This window comes from Dermacentor silvarum, chromosome 2 (assembly GCF_013339745.2).
Source record: "Dermacentor silvarum isolate Dsil-2018 chromosome 2, BIME_Dsil_1.4, whole genome shotgun sequence".
Classification (NCBI taxonomy): Eukaryota; Metazoa; Arthropoda; class Arachnida; order Ixodida; family Ixodidae; genus Dermacentor; species Dermacentor silvarum.
Window position 1 is genome coordinate 60015790 of NC_051155.1, and position 7593 is coordinate 60023382.

At 48.2% G+C, this 7593-nt stretch overlaps 1 pseudogene; it reads right to left on the bottom strand.

The window, feature by feature from the left end:
* Window positions 1–5479: 5479 nt before the first annotated feature.
* LOC125943692 (uncharacterized) lies at window positions 5480–6330 on the bottom strand (annotated as a pseudogene).
* Window positions 6331–7593: the final 1263 nt, after the last annotated feature.

Sequence of the window (7593 nt, forward strand, 5' to 3'; positions counted from 1 at the left end):
TCTAACTCGAGAAGTACTGTCCTAATTATCAAAGTGTCCATGAGAAAGTTGTAGTGCAACATGAAAAACTCCCGATACAGCTTTTTGTTGCTCAATACGTGCTACATAGCAGTGTTTTTCCGAGCATGAAAGAAGCCCGCGAATACACGCAAAGTGCCTCGAGTGGCCAGTCGTGCGGCAATTCTGCGTGTATTCGCGGGCTTGTTTCAGACTCGGAAAAACAAATTTTTGTAGCACGTATTTAGCAACAGAAAGCTGTATCGGGAGTTTTTCATGTTGGACTACAACTTTATCATTGACACTTTGATAATTAGGACAGTACTTCTTGGGTTAGATAATTAATTACAATAAGTAATTGAATCTCAGTAACGAAAAAATTACTGGCGGCTACTCCACCGTACTGGAAACAATACGTACTAGGTTGGCTTCCCGTAACGCCGTTACTCTTTTTTAAAATCGTGCTGCGTGATAGCTGGGACACTCTGTATACAATGTACGTTCGGCCCATAATAGAACTCAGTTGGGTATAATTTTGTGGTGGTCCCGCCTATAATATTAAACCTATCATACTTTTAGAAAGAAAAACTCTACGATTATGCCTTAGGGTACTTAGATTCGTTGCCAACAGTGTGTTATATCGGGAAGCTCATATAACCACCCTAGATTTTAGATTGCACATGTTTACGGTTCAGGCTTTTTTAAAAATCTACGAGTTTTCAAGGAGACGTACACAATACGCATTTGTTACTGAACCGCCTGAGTTTCTTGACGTATCATGGCTGCGATTACGCAGTCCTCAGATAATATTTGTGCACGCACAGTTACTACAATTGAATGTGTCTATACGTCAAGTTTGCCATTCGAATGATGTCTTAACAGACCTCAAAATTTAATACGAGGACATATTTCCAAATTATGCTAAAATATTGCCTAGCAGAAATTTACTTATTATCTTACAAGTCCACCTAAGCCAGCTGTCTACTGACAACATAATAGCTATTGACGCTTGTCTATGCAATGTGCAGGCAGGAGTGGGGATCTTCGCTGAATGCCATCAATGTTCTGACTCTCTTCACCTTCTTGACTTCACACCCATATTTCATGCATAACTATTCCCAGATACCTAAGACTCCCCAAAACGAGACATTAGCTGTTATTGTGACGGACTCGCTGTCTGTATGCACAGCACTTACAGCCTCTCCAAATTCAAAAATTGTGCGAACATTTTCTTAAGTGGTTGCTTCGTACTTACGGCAAGTACACTTGGGGCGCTATAACGTAAAATGATTCCAAACTGTTTTGATTCAAATTTCTCCAGTCAGCCTCCACGATTGGTCAAAACATTTTCGGGCCACTCTCAACTTCGCCTGTCTGTCACGAGACGTCACGAAAACCGCGATAGCTCCCCATCTGATATAACGTGTACACACTGATTATACATGATGAAACCACACAAAAGAAAAATAATCGTTCCTGATTCGACGACTTTTCATTATTAGCCCTCTGCTATTGGTCCAATGTTTTCTTGCTACGCCAACTTCGCCTGTCTGTCACGCGCCCTCACAACACCGCGAAAACTCACCACGTCAAAGTGACGTGTACGCAAAAAAAATGCATTAATATGCCGAACAAAACTGAAAATTTTTCTGAATTGCCACAGACTGCCCCGTTCCGAAAGGAATAGAGGATGGCTGCCCGCCGATCACTCAGGCCCTCGCTACTCGCAACTGCCGGTGAGCATGTATTTATTTACGCATGATAAGCCTTTTTGCGTGGCAGTAAAACGTTATCCAGCCCTTTTGGCATGCATACGACATCGCTCGGCCAACTCTTCCTTGCTGAGGATCCGTTTTAGCGGCATTCTTATCCTTCCGTTTCACGACGCCGCGATTTTCGACCAGCCACTGCAAGCTAAGTAAGGCGAAGCGGACCAATCGGAGAAGCCGGCACCACCCTCTTCATGCGGTTATCTATTTTCACTGTGCTGGCTCGGCCCCATCGAAGCCCTCTCCAGTAGAGCGTGCTCCTCGCCTCTTGTCAGCCAATTAGATAAGAAAAACCACTGAGGGTAGACAATTTTTTTTTTGTTTTGAAAGTGAATAACGGTGACCTCCTATAAACGAGGAGAGTGTTTGATTGGGTTGTTCAGTCAACGCTGCGGGTCACCGCCGGATGCTTGGGTCGGTGGTTACGTAAATTTGACGTGAGGAGTTTGGAATCAAAACAGTTTGGAATCATTTTACGTTATAGTGCCCTTGCTTTCGGTACCGGGACATCGTGGTTTGCATTTGAACGAAATGGCTGATTCACTCGCACGAGCATCCCTTAATGGCCATGTCATATCTGTTTTATCGACATTAGCTTATGTAACCGCGGCTAGAGACAGAAATTTCTCTATGTCGCAAAATTCGACAAAATTTATTTGAACGTCGTCTTGTAACAGCCACCATCTCTGTTACCCGTGGGATAATAATTGGTGTCCTTCAAGACAACTGAAAGTTTCCTTTACAAAAGTGAGATGCCGTATATCGCCTCTAAATTTTTACTTACACATGTCATGGTCTCGCTGTGTCCCCTTTATGTTCTTCTTGCAATGCACCTGAATCCAATCAGTATTTTCTTCTCTCGTGCCGCCGATTTTTAAGAAAAAGAAAACTCTTAGAAATTCAATTTCGAAAACTTGGGCTATCACTAATCTCGCCACCCATTCTTTCTTTTGGGGCGACTTCACGGCGATCCAACCACAGCGATGCTTCCCTTGCAGGTCACAATTTCATCAGAGACACAAAAAATACCTTGCTAAATTTATAGAATTATGAATTATTCGTATTATTTCACTTCTTTATATAGAAATTATTGTATCTGAGAATTTTAAACATAATTTATCTTTTATTTCTGCTACGCAAGCTTAGTTTTTGTTTTAATTCTAATAACCATAGCTGAAACCGCCTGCTTCTTGGCCAATCTCCCGTAGTGGGTATGAGGCAATCTTTGGGCGGCGAGATGACACGAGACGAGGCAACGCGGGGAGAAGAAGAAGACGCGCCAGAAGTCATAACGTTAGAATAGGCTCCGCGAATTTGTTTTGGTTTTATAAGACCAGAAGTACACGTGTAACTCCCTTTCGCTGGGCTGGCGGTCGACATGGAGGACAAAGTAGCCGATCGCAGCAAAGCATTCACCGATAATTCCGATGCAGCTTCAACGAACGAAACTCAGTTTGGGACGTCGCGGCTGCGTACCAAGTCTTCGAGAAAGAAACGCCGTCGGCGCTCCCTGATGTACGCTGCGTCCAAGAAGTTGCCGCCCCGTCTTCCCCCTCCACCGACGCCCGAGGTGCCAACGTCCGCACCTGTTGCCACCGAGCCTTGCGCGCGCACCGACGAGACCGGCGCTGCAACCAGAGAGAATCCAACGCATGTACAATGTAAGTGCCACTGAATACTTTCGCAAAAAACAAAAACAAAACGTACGTTCTCAAGCAGCATAATGGATAGTTTCCATCTGGCTGCTTGGTCGTCAAGCAGGCGGGCCACCAGCCGTACACGCATAAACCACTCTACACGTTCAAATCACTTTACACTGTGGTTATGTCGCGATGCCGTTTTCACTGAGTACGTGGAGATGTGTTTCCCGCTTCCTGCTCCAGCGGCGGCCGCCATGCCGATGTGAGCGTACTGGTAAAATGATCAAATACGTGTTCCTTGAAGGACGCCAGGCCATTTAACAGGTGATAAATTAACCGGGACCGGTATTATAGTGAATTGCACAAGAAATGGTACGTCTGAACACGATTGCACAAACTACAGGAAGAATCACGGCATTCCCGAAATCTGTTTGTCAGAGCTGCTTCCTAAACATGTTGAATGAATAGATACGCGAGAACAATGCTATGTCCCTATCGCGAATTTTACGACAGTGGCTATCGTGAACTTTAGAGGTAGGCGAAGAGATGCGAGGAACACGCCTTTGCAAATCGCGCTCAGGTTACACGAAATGAAACAAAGTGAAGGCAGCAATAGCTTGTCATGTTTCTAAACCAAATAACTATACTCGTTCCGACATTCCCTTTGCAAGAGTGAAAATAAATTAGTTCTATAGTTGAAATACATGGATGATGAACTGGGGAACTTCCCGCCCTTTAAGGTGAATCGATTAGTTCCAGCGCTTTGTTATCAAAACATGACGCATAAAAGCTCCTATTCACATCCTCCTTAGTGTGTGCGGCCAAAACACAGACAGCCGGTTTGGCCCGCATGCAGAACAGTCTGCATGCAAAACAATCGCACAGTTCTGTCGGCCGCGCGCCCTTGTGTTGTTGTTGACATATGTGTTTTCTATGCAGACAATTTACGCTCTGTCCTGTTTCCGCGCTACCAATTCGCGAATTTAAAGGGACAGAAAAAAGAAACCGGAAGTTGAGCTTTAATGGTAAATTATCCTTTCACAATCACAGTCATACCATTCTTACGGCGAACAGATGTTTAATAAGCGAGAAAATAGCGAAAAACTGAAGGATAGGTGCTGACGCCCCTTGGAATTTCCCACACTACAGGTTAATGACGTCGGAGATCACAAACGCAGGCCGGTCGCGATTGGTCGAGAGCGATTTATCGCTGTTAATAAAACGCAAAATGAAATACACCTTAAACGTACATGAACAGCATTTGCCAACTTTTTAAACCGTTTCAAGTGAGGAAGTACAAGTTAAGCGCAAAGTAAATAAATATAAAATGGAATGGCGCTGTATCCGGTCGTGACAGTTTCGTAGTTTCGTTTTTGCTCAACGCATCATCGTGCTAGCATGTTCCCCTCTACAGTGTATGGTTGCGTGTTGCGTGGCTCGAAAAACGTTGACTTCACGGGAAACAGTCAGAAAATGCCTCCTGTGTGTAGTGTTGAGGGCTGTATCAACGGCGCATGGCGCTTGCTCAGGGGCAGCGGCAGTGTTGACCCGATTGTGTCCTTTCATGTGGTGCCGCGCGATGAGCACCGGGTCCCCGGCGTTCGCAATGGCTTAGTGCTCTGCCGGTGATAAAACGGCAAAAGATCCAGAGAAACCAATGGTGTGATCTCTTCATTTCTCGCCCTCGGATTATGTATATAATCCTGCCCTCAGAAAGCATCATTGCGTGCCCCAGAGGCCAGTCCTTTGTCGAGCAGCTGTTCCCTTAATGCGGCCTTCATCAAACCCCCTACGTGTGCCCCTGCAGCAGCAAACTGACGGCTCGGTGAGTGCTGAATGTCATTAAATAAAGCCACGAAAACTTCGGCATCGGCTGCGCATGGCGCGGGTGAGCGTGGCCGCGCGTGCCCTATCTTCTAAGCAATATGCCATGAGGAGTACAGAATCTAGTTGTGGCGAGGGCTTGTAGCTTCGTCTGTCTGTCTGTCTGAAAAACCTTATTGAATGTACACGGAGGAAGCTTGAGGTGGCCCGGAGGGAGCCACCTCTCACACTCACTAGGTGCGCTCCTCATTACAGGAGCCCATTGGCGGCCGCCGCGGCTTGTGCTCGGTCGACTGCAGGGCCTTCTGACTCGCTAGGTCGGAGCAGCCGAGCAGGGCTGCCTCCCAGTTCTCCCGGGTGGGGTTTGGTTTTGGGGTGAGGTTCGGGGTTGATTGGCATGCCCACACCACGTGAAAGATGTCCGAAGACTTCTCCGCACAGTGCGGGCATTTTCCTGTACAGGAAGGATCAAAGTGCTTTAAAACTGCCGGGCACAGCAGTGTTTTGGTGTAAAGGCGGAGGAGTGTATGTTCCTCTACCTTTGTAAGGCCCTTACAGGGCTTAGGATAAATTGCGTGGCCGAATTGGTATAGTTGAGTAATTTTTCGAAAACTTAGGGCCGGATTGGGTTCGGGATCCATTTCGGAAGGGTCTGAGGGCGGTGCCCGGAGAGTGAGTGCGCGGGCAGCGGCGTCTGCCGTTTCGTTGCCTTCGAGGCACATATGAGCAGGAGCCCATACGATCGTTCGAGATTCGGGGGCCCCGAGGTAGTCACTGTTTTGATGGATGCGAGACGCAATGAGAGGAATGTACCCCTGTTCAATATTTCTACAGGCCCCTCTCGAGTCAGTAATGATGACGCGCGAGTCCTGGTCTGCGGCAGCTAGCGCGATGTGGACTTCCTCCACATGTGTTATGTCTTGAGCTCTGAATGTTAGGCCATTCACCGCGACGTTTTCATGGACAACTGCGGCCGTGTACCACCCCCCATGGTGAGGACCGGAGGCGTCCATGTAGAAGATTTTGTGTTTGTTCCCATAGTAGCGGGCCAGTGCCTCCGCCCGCGCAAGGCGCCTGCCACTGTGGTCGTCTCGTGTCATGTTGGCCGGAAGAGGCCACACGTGCAGGGCGTATCTCCAGACTTCGGGGATGCGTACGCGCTCTTCCGTCAGTGTTGGGTGCTGGATGTGTAGTCGGGCTAATAGGTGGCGTCCCGACGGCGTCTTTGAAAGTCTTGTATATTGATTGGTCAAGTGTGCCTCCCGGAGCTCCGCGAAAGTGTTTACCATCCCCAGGCCCATGAGGCGGTGGTTGGACGTGGTAATCGGGAGATCAAGGGCACGCTTGTACATTTTCCTGAGAATCACCTCGAGGGCGTTCTCGTCATACTTGCGCAGGTGGAGGTAAGGAGTCGAGTAGAGGACTCGACTGGTGACGAATGCATGCGCCAGCCGCAAGGCGTCTTTGCACCGTAACCCCCCGCGTTTGTTGGAAACCCGGCGGACGATCCGGCCCACCTGGTCCCCCACCTTACGCAATTTGGCTGTTGTTGTATCAACTCGTCTGTGTTTGTGGATAAAGAGACCGGGCACTCAAATCTCATCTTGTTCGGGTATCGGGCCGCTGGCCAGGAATAGCTCCATTTTGTTGGTGCACTTAGGCGACGGGCGAATATGCACAAGTTCGGATTTGAATGGGGAGCGCTGAAGGCTGCAGCGGTGGGCGTAGGCGTCCACGATCTCCGCCGCTTGCTGCAGGTTGGCATCAATGTCTCCAACCGATCCGTGTTTGGCCCAGATGGTTATGTCGTCGGCGTACAGCGCGTCCTGGACGCCTTCGACCTTCGCCAGCTGATCCGGAAGCTTCATCATGGCCAGATTGAAGAGTAACGGCGAGAGGACCACGCCCTGTGGGGTACCTCTCGTTCCCAGTTGATAGGGGCCATGTTCTTCGTCTTGTATTCCGATGAAAGATTGTCGATCCAAGAGAAATTGCTTGACATATTGGAATGTGTTATGTCCACAGTTGGTCTCGGAGAGATGTTGCAGGATGATTTCGTGTGTGATATTTTCGAAAGCCCCCTTCAAGTCTAGGGCGAGTATTGCCTTATCGTTGAGGGGGTATTCGACAGGGTTGAGAATTTCTTGGTCGAGTTGACACAGAACATCCTGCGTGGACCGGTGCGGGCGGAAACCAAACATGGTGTCTGCGAATGCATTTTGGGTTTCCAGAAACCCAGACAGCCTGTCCCGTGCAATGGTCTCCATCAGCTTTCCCGCACAAGACGTGAGGGAGATGGGGCGGAGGTTGTCTGTGTTTATGGCTTTGCCGGCATTTGGAATGAAAGTGACCAGAGCGTTCTT